This window comes from Oxyura jamaicensis, chromosome 1 (genome assembly GCF_011077185.1).
Source record: "Oxyura jamaicensis isolate SHBP4307 breed ruddy duck chromosome 1, BPBGC_Ojam_1.0, whole genome shotgun sequence".
Lineage (NCBI taxonomy): Eukaryota > Metazoa > Chordata > Aves > Anseriformes > Anatidae > Oxyura > Oxyura jamaicensis.
This window is the reverse complement of record NC_048893.1, coordinates 100,030,362-100,056,027: the sequence shown is the minus strand read 5'-3', so window position 1 is coordinate 100,056,027 and position 25,666 is coordinate 100,030,362. Positions and strand designations below refer to the sequence as shown.

Genomic DNA, 25,666 nt, shown 5'->3' with positions numbered 1-25,666 from the left:
TTCTTCAGTTGAATATGTCTGAAATACAATGAAAACAGGGCTGTGTCATGAGCATTTTCATAGCATGAAACTGCTGTATATCATGGGAGCTGTGGGGATGTGTGAGGGAGCAGAAACGCTTGGGAGAGCAATGATGACATGTCTCTACCCCAGAAGGAAAGAGCAGCCTCTTTCCAAGCAGGACCCAGGGGCAGACAGAGAGGTGAGCTCAGTAGGTGTACACTTTGTGCCTGTGCTTGTGTGCATGGGTGACACCAGCCGTGGATTTCCTCTTTTGCCACCTTGCATGTTTTTGCTTGTATTGTTTAAACCTTGAAATGAAACAAAGTAGAAATATATTTATTTATTTATTTATTTATTTCCTACAGAAAAAAAATAATAAATAAAAATAAACCTCCCTGAAGTCAAAATATGTCTTTTTTTCTAAGTTTCTGTTGGCAGTGTGGAAACTACATTAACATTCGGGCCATGAGCAGGCCTCGGAGGATTGTCCAGCAGCTCTGCATTAGCAGTCTGAATGCAACAGTGCCTTGGTCACAGTCGCTCCCGCTTCCTGAAATTACTCCTATTTTAAGCTGTCAATTTACAGACTTGGAGCATGCTGGCTTTGTAATGGATACAGATACTCCACAAACAGATAATGTTTTCAGATAGGAGATCTCATCAAGTTTCTGGGTCCTATGCACCTGAGTAACATCGACAGGCCAACAAACAGCCACCAATTTTTGGATTAGTTCTAAACCTGGTTTATACCCAGAGATGATTTCTTTGCAACAGGGTGCTTAAGCTACCCCAAACCAAGCATGCTTCTTTTTGCATTCCACTAAAATGGGTGGCTCTATATTTTTGGTGGCACATTTGTAGTTTCTAAAGAAAAACTTAGTGGGATGCTGCCATTATGCTCAAGGAAATTAATTTAGATTTTCTAAATGCCTCTGGTCCTATGGAATAAGGGAAAATTTTAACATATTGCTTATTGTTCCTGTACAATTCAAACAGCTGTCTTTTCGGTGATTTTTTTTTTTTTAATGGAACAGAGTAATTTTGTTTATATTTGATATTTTATATTTAATGCTTTTGGTGTTAAGCATGCATTCTGTGTGTGTTTTACAATGCCTGCCCCCAACACACACACTCCACATATGTTTCTTCTCCTGCTTTGAATAGAAATCTAACACTGCAAGTGAAGAATGCTGAACTACTGTTTCACAAGCTGTCATTTAAGTGATAGATGGCAAATTGGAATTTTGCCATGCAAATTAGTTAATGCTTAGATGAAGACAGTGTTTAACTATTCAAGTAAGATCTCATTCTTGATCAGCTGTTTCAGCTTATATCTCCAGTGAAGCAGACAACTAGCTTTCAACCAGAGCCGACAACTAGAACTCCACAAAACCATCAACTGTGTTCACTTAGTACCATCTCCGTAGATCAAATGATGTTCAAACAGCACTGATCTGTAGCTATCAGCTGGAAACAGCCATGGATGCTGATCCTTCAGGAAAAAAAAAAAAAAAAAAAAAAAAAAAAAAAAAAAAAGCTGTTATAGTTGGTAGTATTTTGAAAAAAGAATTTACATTTCTGGAATCCATAGCAGAAATGTAAAAATCCAACAAACTCACATGTTTGACCTTTCTTTTAACAAAAACATATGTAAAATTCACATACAAAAAGTAATATATATTTAGAAACTTACTGGGAGCCAGGAATGGTTCCTATAGTGAAGTTCCCTAAGATTATACTTTAAATGCATATAACCTTTCTTTTAGTAGCTTGCTACTGCTTTTGTTCAGAGGAGACCTTTCAAATCTGGGAGGGAGAAAGCCTCTTGGCTCTATAAAATGCTTTGTCTTTACCTGATAAAACTGTATGCCATTATACATTTATAGCACTTCATTTCAACTTATTTTTCTTGAATTCCGTAGGGAAAATTTGGCAACCTTTCAAATAACTGAGAAGGGGCTGTCTACTGAGCTGGTCCCTCCCCCTCAGCAGATCTGCAGCAGCCTTGCTCACCCCTGAGAGGTACCAAAGTCACCGAAGAGTAGTGGGGAAGAAGAGCATCTGTCCCACTACAGAGCCTCCCCACAGTCCTTCACTGGAGTTTCTCTGAAAGAACTGCTACAGTCTTTTGGAGGTGAGCAATAATTACAGCTACCTTTAACTGCATCTGGGGCCTCACAGTTATTCACAGTGGTTCATAGAATCATTAAAGTTGGAAAAGACCTCCAAGATCATGGACCAGATTGACAGCTGCTTTGCCAGCTAAAGCAGTTTATCCTGTAGTAAAGGTGGTAGTAACCTGTGCTGTGAGTTTATAGTACAATCCCAGTGACAATGTATGACATAGATTATAGAAAAATAGATAAGCTATTTCTTAAGAAATGAGGACACGGATAAAAGGACTGCTCTTCACTACAAAAAATGAAATTCAGCCACCTATTCCTTCAACAGTGTGGGTGCTCTCACTCATTTGATAATGAAGGTGACATTTTGTCATCAATGCCTCAGCTACTGCCAGGGTGGACCAGCTACACATTTTGTGAAGGTGTTTGTGAAGAAGTACAGAGCTTTAAGTTTTCCACAAGTCAACAGTGTGGGATGCAGGACAGAAGAAAGGAACCTGGGGCTGTTGTCCATGAGAGGGCAGAGAGATGGGAGGAGGAAGACAGACTGGAGAAAACACTGAAAGAAAGACTTCGAGAGACTCTGGTTAGGTGATGGATGGTGGAAAAAACCCTGGGTTTTGGAAGCCACCAAGGAGTAGGGAGAGAGAAAGCAGGTGATGCACTGGAGATGGTTGAAGGGGGACATTGAATTAAAGAGGAGATCTGTCAGTTTAATGCCACAGGTAGCAATTCCAGTAATGTCTTTTGAATATATCTTTTTTTCTGTAGTTTTGTAGATATATGTATGGAACAGACCATTTTTCTCTTCAATAATTTATGTTCTCATCTTGTTTGATTCTTCACATGCTTTTTACCAGTACCTACGCTGCTAAGACATCTACTGGAAGTGATGTAGGTAATCAAATCAGTTTGGGCTAGCCTGGCATATCTCACAGTGTTCCGATTCAGAGCTGAAGTGCGTTGTTATCTTTTGCAAGATATTCGCAAAGCAATTCTTTACAAAAGAAGAATGTGCAGCATGTCACCATTTGAAATCCCTTTACAGTTTTTTTGTTTGTTTGTTTGTTTTCAATTAAAACAACAAATCTTGGCAGCTACCATCTACTGTTTTCTGATTCATAGTTAGCCAATTATATCACTGAGAATGCACTTGATTAGCAAGGACACAAGTTCAAGGCACTGTCATCTGCCTTTGTGTAGTTCTAATTGTGCCTTAGACACTTACTTTTGTCTTCTGTTCTCTGTTTATTTCTTCAGGGGTTTTGTTACTCCCTGCTACACAGAGCAGTTCCTTTGCAAACATTCTTTCAGCAGTGATCTTGTGTACTCTGAGTGCCTTCTAAAAGCTCAGGTATTAAAAGAATCCAGTTGCCTCAATCTTTAAGTGTGATCTTCAGTCATGAGAGCAGTCTTATGGTTTCAGTAGGAAGATCTGCAAGAGTAAAAATTGCTTCAGTGAATCAGAGCTCAGAAACCTAGATCCTGTTTTTGTGGTTTACAGATGGAAGAGTTTATGTAAGGTCTGTAATCAGAAGGGCAAGCACAATAGCTATAATGGAGATGAAGACAAAAGGATGGCCTTCATCATGGGCTAACCATGCAGGCATGAATGAATGCCCTTGCTGAATGTTTACAAAGCATGCAGAGGCTTGTAAGAGCAGCCAGGCTTCTTTTGCTCCAAAAGCATTAATTAACCACCCTATCTAGTGTGCTATGTCACCTTATGTAGGGATGCATATACCACATTTCAGTAAAAACGAAGCTCATTGTATTTCAGGTAATACCCCAACACACAACATACACAGAAAACAACATGACACAACATCACACACGTCCAGAGTGGTCAATGGTCGACCCTGTTGCATCTCATCTCCAAATCATTTAGTTAGTAATGGTGACTGACAGTTAGCATAACATTTAGGGAAATCAAGCTTCGGTTAAAAAATATGGTACAATCTTTGCAGCTTCAGGCCAGCTCTAGATTAAAGACTTTCCCATTCTAGTATGTTCTCTCTTGATGAAATCATAACAATGCTAGGTTACTTCTGGCACAGACATATTTACACATAACAAAGTGAGCACCATGAAGCATAGGATTGGACCTTCATTTTCCTATAATCTCAGTAGAAGAGAGATTATAGATTCTGAAGAACAAAACACAAATATATTCAGTGAATGTAAAGAAAATACAGGAAAACAATGAATTTCAATTTACATATATGATTTACTGAATGAAGGTGTTAGAGTGCTACAGATAAAATAAATCACAGCATGTCTTCAGATTTGCTCTTCATTCAATCTATTTCATGAAAGGATTTTGTCTTTTCACAAAAGAATTTTAAATGTGTCTTTTCTTGCTCTTCTATATTGTGGTGTTACATTCATGTCACACAAGGAAAAGATTTCAATTTTGCTGTGAGAACTGTCTGTTTTTAACTTTGCTTGAGAGAGTACAAGACTTTCTGGTATAAGTCTCCCTCCTCAAAATAACACTTAAGTATTAAATAGTCTTAATCAAATCAAAATTTTCAGCAGAAGTTCCCTGGTCAACTTTTCCTTTATGCCTATTTAAGTTACAGGAGAGTGGGCACCAGGCCCTGACTGGTGACTGCCACAGGGAAATATGATAACATTAATAAATGTCAGTTGTACATTTAATCCCCCATTAAACCTTTCATTAGTCCCTGTCTCTGTTAACAGCACTGCAATGGGAATGCAGGAGCTGAAGGTAGTAGGAGAAGCAGAAACTAAGATCTGTTCCACAGCCAGAGAAGTGCAGTGCCATGGTGGACATGGATGGGGTGGTACTGTTTACATGGGGTTTATTTTCCACTGAGGAATGGTTTCCAGTTACCCCTAACTGGAGACCATTTTCTGATGCATTTTCTGTATTTTTGTCATCTCCCCTTCCCCTGCATCTGAAAGTACAATATTAACTGATTTACACAAAATGACCAGGGTGGAATTAAGCTACAGATTACTGTTTTCTTAAGTATCTCTGTCCCCTGTCGTCCATTTCCCCCCCCCCCCCCCCCCCCCTTTTTGGTCTTCTTACTTGTGTATCTAATCATATCCTTAAAGTAATTTAAACACTGAATAATGTTATCCACATGTGATGCATGTTATGTGGCAAGGACTAGAGGCATGGACATGAACAATTTGTGAACATTTTTTTTGAACTCATCACATATACACTTAACCTATTCCCATTATCAAAGCTATTCCTGCCTGTTTTGGTGCTCTGATATCCTGCAAGCCCAGTGGGCTTAGATGCCAGATGACCCAGCCACAAATGGCCTCATTCAATAGGGGAGAACGTAGTTTTGTGTAGGGTCAAACAGGCATTACATCTCTGTACTTTTTTTTTTTTTTTTTTTTTTTCCTGTTGCTCAACTTCCTCAGTTGCTGCACTTTAGAAAAGAACAGTGTGAGTCTGAAAATCTTATTTAGAAGACCATTGTTAACAAGAGTATTAGACCCCATAGCGTTTTCAGATGAAAAGTGTATGCTGAATGAAAAGTATATGCCGAAAATATTTCAGCCGTTGATTCTTTCTTTATTCATAACACCTTGCTTTTGTCTTCATCAGAGGAAACACTGTGGAGTGTGAAGTTTTTCTTTTGTTTCTGGTTGCCTTCTACACCGTTTTTCTTTCACATTGTCCAAGCATGACAAATCTGTTTGCAAGAAATGGAGGGAATAGATTGGATGGTTTGTTTTTGAAGCTAAATGTTTTCAAAAGTCCCAAGTATCATAAATGACCTAATTTTAGAATCAACTCTGACTTGACTTTTTCCCATTAAAAGGCTCAGTCAATTTAGGATATCTTCTGCTGTACTAAATGCTTCTTTCAGAGGCATTTTCTCTACTAATGGACATGACACTCTTTTCCATTTCATCTAGTGTTTATCATGAAGACTATGTAGTGCTATGATCAATTGTCACTAGGAATAACTTTGAAATTTCTCATTACTGCAAGACATTAAGTAGCCAGGCTATGATTTACTTTAGCAAGTGGCTTTTATGTCATCTATATTTCAGAAATTCTGTGACTTGTTTAAATTTCCATTTCCTTGGCAATGTATCTGTGTGTATGGTGAAACAAAAAATTGACTAACATACTGAAAGCATTAGGCATTTGAAGCTGCCCTGTTAGACAAATACAACAGCAGCACGCTGCACCACATGAAACCAAAGCAACCACCTGGAAGGGAAGGAGAGAAGAGCTTAGGCTATTAGTGCAGACTTTGAAACCATTTTGTCAACAAAATACACTTCTCTAGTTTGAGTGCAGAGATAAAGAATGACATCAAAGTGAAAAATTAGAAGGTGCAGCTATCCTGAAAGTCTGAAAATACGCAATGTGTTTCTTCTGATGTTTCGTATCTGATTTAACTTTTGTTGACTTACAAGATATTGGAATCTTCCCTTATGCAGCTTGATTAATCTAAGTGCTATTCAGTGCTGTGAATGGCTATGTAAGAGTCCAACCATACCCTCGGTTTAGCGTATACCATATGGTTCCTTTGTAGTGGCTGCTAGGACTGCAGAGTCCTAGTGCTGTTATCTGCTGGAGGAAGGCACTGAAATATGAAGCTGGTGGCAACTGGTGCACCTGCCACATCAGAAATGTGATATTTAACTGAGTTTACAGAAGGGTAAAATGCAGTGAAGTAGGAGGATGCAGATGGGATTGGTGTTATTCATATCAACACACAACTCTTAGAAAACAAACATTTAAGTGAGCTATTTCACGTATTAAACCCAAACCTGAATATCTGCCGAAAAAACACTGCCCTTGCAAAACCTGTTACTGATTCTCAGATCAAGTACCCTCCTTAGCTCAAGAGTCAGGTACATTTTGCCTGTTGGCAGCTGTGGCACAACACCCATAGAGTGTCTCACATGTGGCATGAACCTCTCTGCTGGTCAGCTGGTCAGGAGTGTGCTAGCAGGTTGGCAGAACTAGCCCTTCCACTGCAGCGTGGTGGGATGCATTGCCTGTCTCACACACTGATAAATGGAGTAAAAAACTTTCTGTTCAGTGTCACATTCAGAAAGAGGAGCTGAATTGCTGTCAGGTTTCTGTGACTAACTAGCAATTAACTTGGTAATGAATTTTCCTATCTACCTCCTTGTTACTTACATATCTCCTTTATCAGCCAAAGATTTTAAGTCCAAACTCAAAGGCAGCATCCTTTTCCATGTCAGCAAGCCACAATTTAAACACACTTAACAGTTCATTTGTGAGTATTTTAAAAACAGTACTATCTTATTTAGGATAGACAAGCAAACATTGTTAGCAGCATATAAAGTAATTGTAATATTGCAGAAACCTCCTGCAACAATTTCTTAACAACCTATTCCCTCGTACCCTTAGCTGGGTTTCAGGTATACCCTGATGACTAATGGATTACTTTGGGTGCTACTTGCATATCATTAGACTATAGCTACAAGAGAAAATGGCTTTCTCTAACTAGTCTGCATTTCAGTGAGACCATACAGATATTTTTGCAAATAGATGTATAAACCTAGGTAAAATGGGTAATGAAATGACGAAAAGATACTTAGTGGATCTGTATGTCTAGGAAGAAAGAGCAGGTGTGATCTGTGCCTTTATCCTGGCTACATTATTAACAGGCAATGTTAGGTATTGGAACAAACACATTTTTTCCTTCTGAAACATATCTGGACGAGAAGAGGGCAATTGCACTCAGGTTTCTTCTTGACATGCGGCCTGGATCTGGCCATCAGATCATCATCCAGAAATGAGGACTGCAGGGTTTACTGTGGAGCAACACCTACTGCACAGCATGGAGAGAGAATATCTGTGCCTCTCTTGGAGCTGCACAAACAGACCTGCCAAAATTGTGTCTGGGATACTGAATATCTTAATGTTTCACTTATTCAATTTATCTGCTTTCTATTTTCTCTTTGACACTTATCATTTTCATGGAAATGCCACTTATAAAATAAAAGCCTCTCTCTATACATACTAATTTTGTTGTTAACATGGTCCTGCACATTTACTTTGGATAGTACATTTTAAAATATTTAAACAGGCTGAAAGTCTGTGATACTTTGATGACTCTCTGGATGTATTTAGCTTGCCTGAAATATTGTCAAAGGAACAATTTAAAATATTTTATGAAAAAATCAACTACACAAAGAAAATTATAGTATTATCAGAGCTAAATTTGAAAGGGTCTTGCAGAATACCACAACAGTGCAGAGACTCTGCATATTGCTCATGAAGAGCTTTGGGTGCTGTAAAAATCCGGGCCACAGAGTCGGTGAGTCATCTACAGAAGTTAATTGGAAATACTGCTCTTTGATAGGTCAGAATTAATACGTAGCCTTCTTTATCCCTTCATAACCTTGAAACATGCCCAGAAATTGGGTGAAAGTCTCTTCTCTGTAAAAGCAGAGAGGGATTGGGACTATACTGTGAAACACTGGTATGGGTGCTCTTTTTGTGCCTTTGCTGGCTGATAAGGACACTCAGGATGCTGTTCAGCATCTTTTATCTGAGAGGATTTGAACCCAAACCTCTCAGGAGAGTGCCCTAATTAGCACTCTGTGGGGTGGCCAGCCTAGGCTGAGGTTTTGCACGCTCATTACCTTTTGTTGAAGCTGCTCTGATGTCTGTCAGAGTTTATGTTTACAGGCTTTATGTTTAAGTGTGAGCACATGTCCTGACTGTCAGGCCAAGTGGTTAAAGTGGCGGGCCACAGTCTCATATTAAGGCAGTTAGGGCATTCTTCCATTGGAAATTTTAGGTTGCAAGGCTTTGCAGTGCTGTTAAGGCAAGGTGTGTTTTTTGAAGATCTATATTAGGCATCTAATTGATACTTTAGATGCCTAAATCTCTTTTAATTCCCCATGAGATCTAGTCTTTAGTACATATTCTTGAGGTTTTCCCAAGAAAGAACTTCTTTTGTAGCTGAGAGAGAAAATTATGCAGAGAAACATTACCTACAGGCTTATTATAAAATCCTGACTGTGCAGTAAAGATGCAGCTGCTCGCAATTCATCACCTAACTTTCCTTAAGTTCTATTGGTGGATAGCTTTAATAGCCACATTTCTGCCAGCAGATGTAACACTGCTTGCATTTATAAGCCATATAAGCCATATTTAAATATATATATAACTGCTTAAAGCATAGTTTTTTATATCTGTTGTGCTCTGTTTTATTTTTTCCTTTTTTTTTCTGTTATTTAAAAGCTGCTTAAAGCTGCATATTTTTGTCCACTTATTAAAAGGAGCCCTAATTTTGCAGTCTACTCATAGAAAACCTCATTGATATCAGTGAGATTTCATGCTTACTGAGGCCTGCGTATGCAGATTGAATTGTCTATACCCAAATTCAGTAAAGCCATTTAAATACATTAAGTCCATCCTGCCTCACTAATATTCTTACGCATGAACTATGTTCTGTTGATTTTAGCTGAACATCACCCTGAAATCAGCCGTATGCTAAAGTGCTTTGTTGATCAGAATGGACTAAATCACATGATAAAAATTGAATCTACTGACATACTAATGTGAATCAATGTCTATTTTTCCAACATATTTTTGAAATCTGAAAAAAAATATTAAATCTTTTATATTAGTAATAATTTGCTAAGATCTTTTCTGCTGAATGACAGAGCTTAAAAAAAAAATCTTCCCACCTTTGCCTCCATGGCTTACGTTATTTTTGAAAACACCCCCACAATGCTTTAAAATGATTTCTCTCTACATGTGTTGAACCATGAGACTTTTCTGTTCAATCAATTGAAAGTAATGGGGAAGAAAATTCGTTCTTTTGCTTACAGTAAGTTTGAATCTCTGACTATTGTAGCAGTCTCTACAAACAATGAGCTACATTCTTATTCTGGTTGGTTATGAAAAAGAAGCTGCTTATGGATGCAAAATTGGACATATTTTTTGCTTTGAGCAATAAATTATGTTCCTTTTGCAGCTCTTGCATGTTTAAAGTTGCTACAAAATAAAGCTAAAAATCTCTTGGGAAGGTAATGAGAAATACAATTATATGTGCAAGTTTCCTCTTTCCTTTTAGTGCTGTGCACGTTATGCAGACAGATGTAAACTGAAGCTTCAGAGAGCTCGATTGATGAAGGCCTTCATCTTGACCAGAAAAGAACCATTTGGGGATGAAGCTACTGAATATTCTTGTCCACGGTCATTCAGTTTTTCACTTCATTAAAAAAAAAAAAAAAAAAAAAAAGAGCCTATTATCTTTGGGTGAAGCATTTTCAGTATATATTATGAATTACTCAGAAATCAACTCTAAACTTAATTTCTCTGATTAATCCTTTATGGATTTTCTTTTGTTATTCAATGCAACAGATTAATGATTATTAATACCACCTGGGAGAAGGAGATTATGCAACACTAGAGCTGCATGATGTCCATACACTAGATGTTTGTTAATTCATCATGCAGCTGTCCAAAAAAAAAAAAAAATTCAAAACGCACGGCATATGTGTATGTGTATGGAAGGGAGGAAAGAATAATGATAATTGTCTGAACTAGAAATGCTGTACACCTTTTGACATATATGTCTGGTATTGTTGGATAGGTAACTGGAAAAGAACCACACATGATGAGTGGTTACTTGTTGTGGAGTATTTGCACTCTTCCACAATCAACAACATTTGTTTTTACACTGATTGTGTAACATCTCTTATCCCATACTTTTTTGTATAAAATAAAAATGCAACTCAGCCACACTATCTACAGTAGCTATGTACAATAAGCAATAAGTATTGTATAGAATTGCTATTATGAGGAAAAAAAAAAAAAAAAAAAAAAAAAAAAACAATTATTGCCATACAGCCTTAGTTTTAAAATCTCAGAACAGATGGCCATACTTTGAAATCATGAGTATTCTCCACAGACAAAGGGCTTTTGTCCAAATGGATCTGATTGCAGAATCAGGGCCTATATATATGGAAATACAAACTGGTAGAATATTACACACCAAGGTCTTTTGATACATAGGGAATGTAGGAACAGAATGCAGTTGCCACAGTCCAGGTGACAGTGTGAATGCCTTGAAGACTGCAAAGCCTGCTTTTGTTCTAATAGAAAGTCTCTTCAACCAGGAAAAGACTTACTGTGAGATAAAAATTAGGGAAGAAGAAGTCTAGCTGAAGAATTCTCTTCTCTCAAAACCTCATTTATGTCATAACTGGACTTACAAAAGTAAGGCTGTAACAGTTATGAAGATTATAAAAATATAAAATTAAATATGGTTTTATGCAAAAGTGAATGCCATTGTTTTTCAAACTCTTACATTCTGGATTTTAGATTCTTAAGGCAAAGTGATATAAAGCCATAAGTTTTTTTGTTACTACCTTTTCATTTTGATCAAAGAAGCCATTATTCACAGATAAAATCAAGTCTTGCTGAATTATAGAATCATAGAATGGTTTGGGTTGGAAGGGACCTCAAAGATCATCTAGTTCCAACCCTCCTGCCATAGTCAGGGACACCATCCATTAGATCAGGTTGCTCAGGGCCTCATCTAAGATGGTCTTGAACACCTCCAGAGATGGGGAATCCACAACCTCTCTGGGCAGCCTGTTCCAGTGCCTCATCACCCTCTGAGTGAATATGTTTTTCCCAGCTGCATTAGGGAATTAGAAATTACCTATTTTTTTAAATCTATACAAAAAACTATCCAGACATTGGGTGGGAATATTTTTGTTCATTTTCATTCTGTAAAATGGGGGTCCATAAGTAAATGTGCTGAGGTATTTGGGGGATTAGAGGGAATAGGAACTGGTGAATAACAAAGGGAAAAAACAAGCTGATTAAATTGGGGCTAACTGGCGGAGGCAACTGTACGGTTAATATTGATATTACAATTGCATTCCTTTGTTTGCCTTGCTTTCTCTTAAGCATATCAGTGAAATTTTGGAGAACAGTTGCTATAGCTGTCCATCTTTTCACAACAGCCTATCATAACGAGACACTGATCCTGGTTTAAAACTTCTAAAAGCTTATAACAAATTACTTGATTTATGGTTCTTGTTAAGTTAGTAACCAACATCAAAATGAAAATGAGGAAGTCTGAATATAAACATGTTAGAAGGTATTATGGGACAAATTTCCTTGGATGCATGAAGTAAAAGAGATGTTTTGTTTGGATAGGAAGTAATAGAACTGCACGAAAGAGAATGACATGCCTTTTTAAAAATTTAGACAAGTTCACAGAGTGTTTCCAAACAGTTAATTACACGCTTGTGTTTCTTTTTACTCAGAACAATATGTAAATACCTGGTAGAAGTTCTGCCATGTTCATAACATTGTGAATCCCACATACTTCAAATACTGGCCTTTGATACAATGATATGCGGGTTTGAATGAACTTCTGGTTTTGGACATAGCTGATGAAAAAAAGATGAGCTATGAACTATCATTTATTTATATTTACTTTTGTCATACTTCAGCATCAACAGGCTAGCGCTGTTAACATTTCTTCTCATATAGAACACTTTTAGACTTTTACTGCCCACACAGTCCATCTTGTGACTGTTTCCAAATGATACTTCAGTGCTCAGAAATGTTTCACAAAGAAGTTCATGAGAACAGAAAGACAGTGAATATTTATTTATTTTTAGAACACAGGGAACAATTTCTATAGATTTTGGAAATGACTGGCAGGATCTGTTGTGATCTTCCAACATGACATCATTTGTAGACTTTTATTTGAAGACATTTGTAGACATTATTGAAATAACTGAAGTCCTTTCTTTCCTCATGAAAAATGTCTAAGAAATTACTAATTTTTAGCTGTGACAACCTAAATAGGATTTCTTAGCCTTATTTCAGGAATAGAATCCTTAAAGTATAGACACACCAGATGTCCTACTGAAGAAAAAATAAAAAATAAAAATAAAAAATAAAATAGAGTGTAGGATCTGAGTTAGGGGATATTCAGCATGAGGCAGTTAATTTGATTGAAAGCTATTATCTTGCATTAGAAGAAACAACTTCCATTATTAGATCTCTAGTTTTTCAAAAGGACTACAGCTAGGTAAGAGACATTCTTTTCCGCTCCTGCATTTATTAAAATCTTCACTGAATACTTATTTCTATATTTAGGTGATGGTATCACAGCTCATTACCAGTGAACAAATTAGTTTGAGTTAGAATCCAGTGTATCTGACTGTTCAAGGGAATAAGGGTGTATGGGAAGTGCTGTTGGTGTTGTTCTGCTGTGCTGGGTTTATGTGGCGAGGTTTTGGTAGCAGGGGGCTGCAGGGGTGGCCTCTGTGAGCAGAGCCCAGCAGTTGCCCCATATCAGATCGGAGCCAGCTCTAGCCAGCTCCAGAAGGGACCTGCCACTGGCCAGAGCCAGGGAACGAGGCTGGTTGGGCCTCTGGGAAAGCAGATTTAAGGAAGGGGAAAATAAACTGCTGACCAACAACAGCTGGGTGAGAGAGGAGTGGGAAGCAGCCCTGCAGCCCCCAAGGTGAGTGCAGCAGGAGGGCAGGAGGTGCTCCAGGCAGGCAGCAGCAGTTCCCGTGTGGCCTGTGGAGAGGCCCCCGGTGGAGCAGGCTGTCCCCCTGCAGCCCATGGGTCCCACACAGAGCAGATCTCCACGCTGCAGCCCGTGGAGGAGCCCCCGGTGGAGCAGGTGGATGTGGCCTGGAGGAGGCTGTGGCCCATGGAGAGCCCCCGCAGGAGCAGGCCCCAGGCCGGAGCTGCAGCCCGTGGAGAGGAGCCCACGCAGGAGCAGGGGGTCTGGGGGGAGCTGCCGCCCGTGGGGGACCCGTACTGGAGCAGTTTGCTCCTGGGGGATGGACCCCGTGGGACCGAGCCGTGTGGAAGCAGTGCTTGGAGAGCTGCTGCCTGTGGGCAGCCCTCGCAGGACCAGCTGGGGAAGGACGGCATCCGTGGGAGGGACAGAGAAGAAGCAGCGGAAGCGAAGCGTCAGGGACTGACCGCAGCCCGCGTTCCCCGTTCCCCTGCACTGCTCGTGGGGGAGGAGTTAGGAGAGGGTGTATGGGGGTGGGTGAGGGGGGAAGTGTTTTTAATTTGCTTTATTTTCTCACTGCTCTAGTCTGTTACCAATAACCAATAATTTTTATTAATCTCCATAAGCTGAACCTGTTTTGCCTGTGAAGGTAATTGGCAAGCAATCTCCCTGTCCTTATCTTGGCCTTTGAGCCCTGTTCCATCGTATTTCTCCCCCTCATCCTATGAGGCGGGAGAGTGAGAGAGCAGTTGTGGTAGAGTCCAGCTGTCCATTGGGCTGAAACCAGCGCATCTGCAAGTGGGCTGCTTGCTCTCTTGTTCACTGGAACAAGTTGGTAATGACAGTAGAGTACCAATGATGTGCTAACTTTTGTTTCCTGAGTTTTAATATTAACATTTTGAAGATAAATGCTGTTTTTTTTTTTTTTTTCTTTTTGTTTGTTTGTTTGTTTGTTTTCTTTTCTCATCAGTGGAAATTTTTCTCTTCCAGTTCACTTCCTTAACATCTGCTAGATCAATCAAACCTTTCCTTTTGATTCAAATAGCAAATATTTTGGTCCTATTTGGGGAATCTTTAATTAGTGCTAACCAAGGGAAGTAAAGAGATGGATATAGGTGCTGTGATGAAGCTGTAGGAAGCTTGTGTAGCCTGGAGCTGAGGTAGTGAAGAAGTGGGAGACCTGAATTCATAGTTTGCAGGCTTGAGGCACTAACTTTTAAGTTCCTCCATCACTGGGGTCACTCATCATAGCTGAGAGAGTGATTTCATTCCTCTGGGTTCCAATAAATATGTTATTACCTCACACCATATAGGATAGCTGTAACGGGATGTAGTGAGAGACCCTGGAGCCTGGTGGCTTAGTATTGCCAGGATCAGCAGATACAGGACCACGCAGAAGAGTGAAATTAACCTTTTCATCCCCCACATTTTCTCTGTGATTGCCCTAACCACGGTGCTAACAAAAGGTGAGTCCCAGACCTTCTGCTTTTTAGAAGCATTTTTTATGTGTGGTGGGGGAGTGAAAGGAGAAGCTAGAAGAAATATTTTTGATGGATTTGACCCAGGTTTTTGGCTGTTTTTCAGGTCAGATGAACCTGGTTTTGTTTGTTTGTTTTTTTAAATGAATGTATCATTTGTCTATATGTGTCTGATCTGCTCTGATGTGGTGAACAGTAACTGATGCCAGTAAGGTTACGTATAACATCCATCCATCTTACTAGATGGTCAGAATAACTGATCTGAGGAGTTAATTAATGTAGGTGTACCCCAGCAATGTATCTACTGCAATCATAACAGCTTCACCCCTGTGCAAACAGAAGGAGGGCTGCTAAATGTTCTGGAGCCATTGGATGTTACTCCAAGAATGAGTAAGCTTCCTCACCAGTATTTCTCAGTCTGAGTCAGATCTTATACCATAGAACATAACCAAAGGCCAGACTTTTCCATAACAATAAACTATTTGGATAAGGAATCAAAAGAAACAGAATTTCTCTTTAGAGTAGTGCTTCTCTCTTAATTGATGAAAAATGTAATATGTCAAAGAACTCCTATTGCAAAGAATAAGGCAGGCATTTGCTAAAAGTTTGAAAATCCTTGAATTTATTTAAAGTACTATCAGCCTATTTTTAATTATTCTATTTAGACAGGTCATTGTGCACTGGTAGATCGTCTAAACTGAATAACTGATTTCCTCTTCAGAGTTTTTGCATTTACTTGACTCTGAAATTTCAGGACACCAACCAAACCTGGAGAGAAAAAGGTGGAGAAAAATGCCAATTTTTAAAATTACTTCTATTACTGGATTAGGAACTTAGCCAAAACCTGAGGGGAAAGGGGTAAACAAAAACAAAACAAACAAACAAAAAACAGAAAGCAGGGACAGGAAACAGGAAAGAGTGTTTGTTCTCTTCATAGTGTGATCCATTATTTAAACAGAATGTGAATGTGTGATGTAATTGACAATTGCATCTTGCATATCCTCAAACTTGAAATTGTTATGAAGATGTTTAGGTCTTATCATACCTTCATTTTCCTATTTGCTGTTACAGTGTAATGATGCATATAATACAGAGATGTACAATGCAGATGGATTAGTCTTAAAATGGATGGAGTAGTATTATGATAACATAGTGTTTTTTCTGCCAAACAAGGTGTGAAAATATCACGTTAAAGATGATTTATAATTATTTATTTTTTCCAAGCGCTGCCAGTCAGGTACTGTCTTGTCAAAATAAGCTTGTGAAAGAAAAATAATAACAGAAATCTTGAAAAATAATTCTCTGAGAAGGCTAAAAGTATTTTGTTAAGTAAATGAAGTATGCCATCTGTATAATACTCGATTGTCTGTAGGTTCATGCTTCTTCTTTGCTCTGGAAGAATTAAGTGCTCAAAACAAAAGAAACGTATTGAATCTTGATTTCCATTTCTCTTGAAACTTGATTAATCTATTCCTGTAGTAGAAAGTATTTTTGTGTGTGTGTGTGTGCTGTCCTTTCACAAAATAGTGTGTGGGAAGGTTTATGCCCAGTTCTTAATATAGGATATTTTCCAGCCATGCAGAAAGAGAAAATGATGATAAACTATGATGTGTGATGTTTCATTATCTTTCTTATTTGTATTTCAGTAGCATCCAGCAATCTGATTTAAGGAAAGCACTGTATGAACACATGGCACAAGACAGACCTTGTCCAAAAAGAGCTTATGATCCAAATAAAAATAGCTATAAAGAAGAGAATTGACTTGCCATAGGCCAGGCACCAGGTTTGTTGGTTTCCCTTTTGGTCCTCTGACTCGCATCACCTTTCATAGTACATACCTTATATCTGCTCTGACTAATTTCATCTGGTTATCTGGGGGGAGCATGAAATCATCTGTGCATTGCATAAGTAATTCAACCGTAGTGTATTTCTCTGATTTCCTTCAAAATAATTTCGGTGTAATTACTCAAGCACATAAAATAGTCAGTAAATAGGACATAGCAAATGTAGTTTCTGTAACAAAATTCAGTTGTTCCGGTGATTATGAACAAACTTTGGTGGTGAAATAAAATTATTTAGGCTTCTCTTGAGAATTGAGCCAAAGTAAAACAATTAGCAGCATTCCAGAGAAACCAGAATTTGGAACATGTGAAGAATGGGAATTAGTTGTTCATATTCCACAAGCAATTGCTCCCATGGACCTCATATCTCTTAAATCAGCTAGAAGGCCATCTGCTCCTAAGGATTTATCAATTGCTATATTCCTGCTTAAAGTAGTTTTAGGTAGTCAGTTATACTTCTCTTTACCTCCTTTTTTGTTGAAAAGGTTTTTAGTGTGCCATTAACCTGTTAAAAAATTTCATAATGAATCTCCAAATGAAACAAAATGTACCTTGCTGTGTCATCACACCCAGGCTTCATTTATAATGGTTCCAAAGTCTGCTGTGTCTGAAACATAAATATATATATATATATATAAATAAATTAAAATAATCTGCTGTGAACTAAAAAGTACCATACTACTTTGTTTTTTTATCTTGTGTTAGTCTGTGATGTAAGGAAAACAGGGCCAGCTCTTTGACTGGGCATCTGGTTTACAATTTTTCAAAAATTGTAAAGTTTGTATTTTCAAGCATCTGCAATTATAATAATCTTAAAAACATTTTATTCAAAACTACTGCTGCTCTGAACAATTTCAGCCCACACAAATCAGATTCTACATTCCTGCTTTACCTCTTACCATGAGAGCTCAGGGAACTAGGGATATTGGTCAATGATGAAAGAACAGTCCTAAAAATAGATATCATGGAAAGCATATGTTATAAAATCCTTATTTCTGCATGAAGATGTTACATCAACATCTTTGCTATAAACATTTCACTTGTAGGATATTCCTCTTTCATCAGAGTTTTTGTACTTGATCATGGTCATTTGCCTGTTTTCCTGTGGAAATGAGGGCATGTCCTTGGGGCCAGGCTCACTGTGGCAGATCTCTGGAGCTCTGGACTTTACCAGGAAATCCAGAGCCATCTGCGCCTATCCTTGCGGTTTGACAATTCTGACATAAGCAGTGTTCCTGGTTGTTTGTTTTCTGCTAAAAAGCATTTCTGTTTATTAGGAAATGTGTGTTAGACTGTTTGACACTAGGATTTGGCACACGTCTTTGGGTTAACTTGGCCAAAGTGATTTATAGCTGTTTGTTCATGACCAGCATCTATTAGTGGAAAATGCTCTCCAAATAAAATCTCATGAGAGGTGAGCACAATAGGGGATTGTTAGGGACTATCTGCACAGCCAGTGCCCCTGCCATCACTGATTGCAGGGACAATTACATGGTGGCTTTCCTCTGGCTGTGCAACCATACAGTTAGGGACCTTTTACATTTCCTTCTTACATTGCCTTCCCGAATTTTCAGGGATGGTTAGAATTCAGCCATCACCACTGAATAACTGCTGTGCAGAAGGACAGAGCCAAATTATGGACTGCAATCTGATGCCGTTCCAATGATTAGCACCTGATCCTCATGTAGTCCTATTAAAACTTCCTAATGTAGTAAGCATGAGCAAGCATATCATTATCTGTTCCTGGTTGAGCATGAAACCTTCACGTCTGATGGCATCTCTCATTTAGTGGAAATGAATGCTTTGTCCTGTACATCAAATGAGGGAGGGAGGGAAATGGGCGACAAATGGTCTTCCTGCCTTCAACTGAAGAGAATGCTTGGATCATAGTCTCTTTATCCTCTGCTAAAGTACTTTGTAGATAATATAGGAGCTAAACTGTATTACAGGAACATGGCCAGTTTTCATCCTGAACTCTCCATCTGAATAGATGTAAAGTACAATAAATACTGATTGCTAACTTTGTATATGTTATATTTTCCCTGTTTCAAATCTACTGTCAACATTCCAGAAATACTGGAATTCATTTAGTGAATTGTAATGGGATTTTCTCTTGTGAAATTGTGAAGCCAAGTAGACTGATCCCTTGCCTACCCTACTGGGAAAGCTCCTGATGTGATAGGACACTTTGCATCAAATATTCTGAGCTTGTTGATGCTTTCTACTAGGCCTTATAAATAAAGACAAACACACATGGTAAACATCAGCACCACTGTCATTGGCTCTATACCAAGTTATCAGTCTGAAAATATGTCTAGCGAGGAGCATCTCTGTCAAATTTGGTAACTTATGAGAACTGTGGGTTCTGTGTTTTTTTTTTTTTTTTTTTTTTTTTTTTTTTTCCTCCTGGTTGTAGTTGTTGTTTGTTGATTTAGTTTTGTTTTAACTTGATTGTGTTTTTCTTACCAAGAAAAGAATATAAAAAATTTAATCCAAACCCATTTGGCCCTCTTCCCTGTTCAACTGCTCTGCTAATCAATACCAAGCTTGTTTCCAATGTACTTTAGGGAGCTACACAGGCATTTTACAACCACAGTAGCTGTGGTTTTTACCTAAAAAAGGTGCAGTATTTAAAACCAGATTTAAAAGGTTTAACAGAAGTGTCACATCAAGCAAGAAATAAAACCACTAACCTATTATTACCCTTCTCTCCTCTTGCGCCATGAAATCATCCAGCTGTCCTTCTATTCAGCCATTTATTTCTCTTACTATCAAATCATCTGTGCATAATAATATTAATACAGATATATTTTAATGAGGAAAATACTGTAAAATGTAGTAAAAAGAACTAGTTAAATATCTATTTTTTCTTTCTACAGTCTTATATGTTTCAGAAAGTTTCTCCAGTCCTCCAATGTGTCCTTCAATTTCTCCCCAGGTATGAAAATAAGCATAGACAAAATTTAATCTTGGTGTTCATCTTAAAAGTAATAGATTCTTTTTGGCTTCATAGAGCAAAGTTTAATTTAAAAAAAATAATAAAAAATAAAAACAGTTTTGAAACTGCACATTAAATACTTGGTGCACACTGTAAATACTTCTCTCGTGTGCAAGATAAAGGGAGAGAACAATTGGAGTGGTTTCAAAAGGCCACCAGATGAATAAAGGTGTCATCAGGAAACAGCAAATCACTTTAAGTACGTTACGGGAATACTTCACCTTTCTCAGAAACACTGAGCATAGGCCATTTTCAAGAATCTCACCAGAATTTGTTAATCTTCATTATGTATGTTAGCCTACGTTAGGAATTCTTCACAAAACGTGAATACTTTTTGGCCTTTCAGTATTAAAGTCTGTTACACGTTCAGTGGAAGACCAGTTTTTATTTTTAAATAATCTCAAGGAAGCTGTTACTGCTGTTATGTACCGGTATTTGGTGACTATGCAACAGCATAAAAACTGCATGGGAGCTTTATGGCATGTTGTGGCACAAAACATAATTTTTAGCACAATGGATGAACAGTGGTCTGGATCCTATTACTTTGGTATGCAATTAATAGAAAAACTCATTCTGTGTGTTTGATTTAGTGACTTATAATGCTTTGTAGTAGATAACTGGCTAGCAAAGCCTTCCCATGAAGTCCTCCTAGGAGTAGTTGCAGTGGTAAATCTCACTTTCGTCAATGAAAACTACTTAGGAGGAAAGATTTATGCTAAACTGATTTGTGTTTGCAACCCTATTCAAAACTATAACCAGGTTTCTCTCATTACCTACTTTTCACATGAGAGTAGCTGTTGCTATCATAACCCCCACCCCTACCCCCTTCACTGCCTATTGTCTGTTTTCACCCTCCTCCTTGCTTTATAATCGCTCACTCACACTCATTTATCACTGGCTTACTTTGTCCTGCCTACACTATCTCCCATTTTTGTCATGGTGCACTGGTACATTACAAATACAATTAAACCTTTTACGATACCACAGCTTTTGGCTAATGCATCCCAGCTTCAAGGTTGAAAGATTTCTGGTATTACCACTGATATCAGTTCTTTCCCATTTATCGGCAGTGTACGGACTAATGCAGAAGTGTTGCATTAATTAAAGGAAGCATCCAGTAATGCTGCTGTTTTTGCCGGTCTGACACTGAATTGGAGCTTGATGCCTGCTCGTGTTTTAAGAGCCATTCATCACACATGTCATCCCAAAGCAGCCAGCTGTCTGAGAAAAGCCTCATTTGCATTTCATCAACTACACTCCCTCTTCTCCATACCTTTTGTTTGGGGCTTTGGCTTTTTTTTTTTTTTTCTTTTTTTTTTTAAGAGGATACTCTTCAAAAGCAGCTTAGATAAAATTAGTATTCAATTTAGAAATATGATTTTCTTTAGTTCAGAGGTCTTGCAGTTGATCTGAATGGAAAAAAGGTGTCATACAAACACAGCCATGCAATCTGTCTGCATAAAGAAATTAATGCATTATGGAAGAAGACAAAGATTTTTATGATGGATGGACTACACCTCTATTAGTTCTGTACATTAAGCTCTTAGAATTAATAAAACATTTCATTTATTTTGAAAGTTCCTTAAAGGACATGGGATTTCTAAATCTCAGCAGCTTTGAATGATTCCATATTATGGGTTTTGATTTCCTTTATTGTTAGACCGAAATTGTATGTGTCAGGTTATATTGAAGCCATTTTAGGAGGCCAAAGAACATACAAAACCATCTCAGTATGTGGAAACCACCTAGAGAAAAGAGAATGAAATCATAAGCTTGCACTTTCATTCAGTGACTGACTTGATGAACTAATTTTTGCTTTTGTTGCTTTACTGAATAGATCAGAATCTGAAAGTAAATACATCTCTACTGTACAGCAAAATGATGGAAACGCAAACCTCTCTGAATATCTCTTTATATGTTAAATAAGAAATGTTATAGATGTGTATATATATATATATATATATATGGTTATCTGTCTTAATTGCTGTTTTTTCAGAGTATCAGGACTGGTTTAGCAAAACAAAAACAGTCCAAACTGGGATCCTATGTCCCTTCATATAAACAGCAAAAAATACAGAGAAATTGCAGTTTAATATGATGTAGTTTCCAATTTTAAAATATCGAAAATACCTACTTCTAAGCCGTATAAGAAGTTTTCCAAATCTTTTATTTCTTAAACCAGCACCAAAAATCTGTTCTTCCACACAGTGAATGAGATGCATCTTACATAGCTGTCATGATTGAAGCCATTATCTGTCACCAATGGAGAGAGACAGAGCTATGTCTGTACAATAGGTGTCTACTCCCAAATCTAATTTGATGGGCATATGCTCTGGGATGTGCTGGGGTATGAAGTGTGCCTTGTATTTTTGATGTCCAGACTTCAGAGGGGTATTTACTTGTTCCTGGACCTTATTCTGACTGCCTCTAGAAATGGCTGTATGGAAATGGAGTATGTATCTGCAGAGATCCCACAGTTGTAACATAAATGAAATAAGTGGAACTAGGTGCTTAATTATTAGAGAACTTCGGATGAATTCAGTGTCACATGCATATTATATGCTAAGTTATTGGGCAAAATCCAATACTTAGCAGCACCTAGATAAATATTAAACAACAAATACATAATTTTAGGCATATATACCTAAGTCCTGTTCATTTCAACAAGGTTTAGGAAGTGAGTGTTTTGCTGAATAGGCTGTACGGTTGAACTGTTGAAAAAAATGCATATTTGCATAGGTTGTACAAATGTTAATTTCTATTTATTCTGATTTTTCTTACTTTAGCTGCAACGTGCATGGAAATAGTCAAGGAGTGTGCCATTTCCTCTTACATCACTGGAGTCAGAAAGTTGTGACCATAGCTGCTTTCTTTTTTTGGATCTATGTTCATGCTGTATTTGAGGAAAGTACTGCAACAGTAGCACAGTTTTGTATGTGGGTGACTTGCCTTTGTACTTTTTCAGCTGTGGAAAAGGATCCCCACTGCTGCATCAGATGTGCACTGGGCATCAACTTTGTTTCAGGCTATAGCAGATTGTTGTGCATGATGCATGCGAACCTTCTATCAGTAATTTGATGAGTAATTTCAACAAGTTTGTTCATCAAAAGTGCCTTCCTATCTCTCCAGTCTGTTATATATATCTTTAAGTTTTTAATCTGTTTATATTTCAGAGTGCACAAAACCAGGAGAAATATGAGTCTTATATAGATCTATTATTTTTATTATCCTTCTAAGGAATCATTGTTTTAGGTTATGGAAAGACAAAGCCTCAGAGAGAACATTTTCTGTGATTCATCCAGTTGTAGCCCCACCTTGTCCCAGTTTTTCTTCTGCTACACACACCACAACTGTTTTTCGTGTGACACCATAGCTGTTCCCACTATTTCCACCAAAGAGCTGGAAAAAACTGTGACAGTTGACTTAACTTTTGTAGGCGGTTAACTTTAATACATTTGTATCTGTCATCCTTCAAACTGCTCCTCCATGGAGTTATTTAATATCCCATTTGGAAGAGTGCATGGTAAGAGAATTTGAATATACCTATAATACTTTAATGTTTCTTATAGTTTTTCAAATGACTGGCTTTTAAATAGAATAGAAATAAAGATTTTAAAATAAAATTGATTTCAATGTCTTAGTTTTAGCATATTATTTACTATCTCTATGGTTCTATGATCTCACCAATGACTTTAAACCAAGCATGTGTATATCTGTATTGTTAAATAACACGAAAGACCGTCTTAGTTATTTGATATCTGCTGTGAATTTAGAGCTTTTTTAATATTTTTTTTATTATTATTTTTAACCTAATTAATCACTTACCTATCCTCCAAATTATAAAACTTCTATCTTGCCCTTATATGCATATATATAGCTTGACTCACTTTAGTCTTAATACGTTACTTTTTGTTAATGTCATTAATGCTTTTATATAGGGATTATTCCCAGAATAAGACCTACTTTCAAATTCTTTAAAAGTTGTCATCTCTTTTTGTTGTTGTAGTTGTTCAATTTATCAGATACACAATTATTATACCTTTTTCTCAGTCTTGGAGCAAAATATATATACACATAACCTTATCTCTATTTCCAGCTGGAAAACAGGAATTATTTGTAAATGTAATTAGAGAGGATTGATTCCTAATCAAATTAAAAGACTTGGAAGCCATATCCTGTGAACTCAATTGTCATTTAAATAGCATCTGAATTGGTACCTGAATAGCCTAATAGTTCTGAAGGCAAAGCAATGATGTTGGTCCTTCAGAAAGGACATACAGAACTGAGCAAATATGTGATAGCAACATCATTTTATATGAAGAGTTTACAGCCTGCACATATGGGATTAGACTGGGTCTGTGAGGAGAGGTGGAGGCAGCCTGCAAGAGTGAGGAATGAGAGAGGCAGTTTAGAGCACAGTGTGTGGGAAGCTGCTTTACATATAAAAGACAGCCTGGGGAAGCCAGACAGGAGAGAGGAGGCTGAGGGGAAGGGTGCCTGGGTGGATAAGGAAGGCTCCTTATCTCTGGGTGGAGAGGAAAAGGTTTTGGGCCATGAGTGAAGAGAAGGATGGGGGAACACGGGGGCAGTAGCATGGATAGCCTTCCTTATTCCAGCAAACCCCAGCCCCACCACTTTCTCTCTTTTGCCATGTCCCTCTCTGCTGCTAAATAGTGATGTGGGCCTGCTGTACATGTGGGCTGAGGTCTGTGGCAGGCAGAGCAAAATGGGTGAAGAGGTCTCTGTCATGAAAGGAAAAAAAAAAAAAAAAAGTGCACCACTGCCTTGCCTCACACTGCAGGTTTCAGCATCAGGTGATGTTCATCAAGGGTATGCCCCTGATGCCTGAAATGTCACAGCCCCTCACAATGAGCCTGATGCAGAGACAGCAGGTGAAGGTCATAGGTACTCAGAGTCCTGGATATGATGGAGGGGAAAGAGGAAACTGAAGCTAACCTCTGGAAGGGGACAACTGGATCTCAGAAAAGCTCTTGTGTTTGCTGTCACACAGAAATATGGTGTCTTCCCATCTGAGTCATTTTGTGGTGAGATTTAAAAACTCAGAGTATAACTGAGCAATGAGGAGGGGATAATTTCCTCCTTAAAGATGGCAAGAAGAGAGTCAAGAGGTGTTGAAGCAGCAGTGGAAGATATAACATCTGAGAGTGAGTGTGAGCCACAGGCAGTGCAGTGTATTGGGGGGTCCCTGAGGAAGCATAGTGGAAGAAAGATGTTAGGGCTTGTTGGTGAGTGCAGCAGTGCTGGACACACAAACTGGTATAGGCCTCTCCATTCATTGCAGTAGCATTTTCTTCCTGCCTTCATACATATTTTTTTTTTCCCTACAGCCTTATTTGTTCTTCATCTCATTTGCTGCCAATATATGAGAGTAGCCCAGGCACTCAAGAAGCCCACAAAAACAAAAATGAGGAGTCTCAGCTGAGGTAAGAAGAGCAACTAAACTGAGATAAGGTGAACCAGAAAAATACAGCTATAAGGAAACCTAAAAACGGCTATGTGCAATGGTTGTTTGTGTGCAGCCCTTGAGGATCCTATTTGGCAAAAGTCAAGTTCTCTTTCCGTTTCTGCGCTTACTAGCTTTCTTCAGATAGCTCTACCCTCCTCCTGTAATCTCTTTCTCCTTGGATTTCCATTATCATGTTATTTTGGTTCACCTTAGCTTTCGTTAGGCTTGTTTTTTTTTTTTTTTTTTTTTTTTTTTTTTTTT

General features: G+C 38.1%; 2 long non-coding RNA genes across 3 annotated transcripts; both read left to right on the top strand.

Moving 5' to 3' along the window:
• On the top strand, positions 1 to 22,662 carry LOC118160568. 2 transcript variants are annotated; one of them, XR_004747578.1, is made up of 3 exons: positions 1 to 202; positions 1,926 to 2,851; positions 21,009 to 22,662. It is a non-coding gene; the product is annotated as an uncharacterized LOC118160568 (long non-coding RNA). The 2 variants fall into 2 exon arrangements; XR_004747577.1 differs by lacking the exon at positions 21,009 to 22,662 and having other exon boundaries at positions 1,926 to 3,159.
• Positions 14,286 to 18,960, top strand: LOC118160570. The gene is made up of 3 exons (XR_004747581.1): positions 14,286 to 14,325; positions 14,358 to 14,456; positions 18,515 to 18,960. It is a non-coding gene; the product is annotated as an uncharacterized LOC118160570 (long non-coding RNA).
• Positions 22,663 to 25,666: the final 3,004 nt, after the last annotated feature.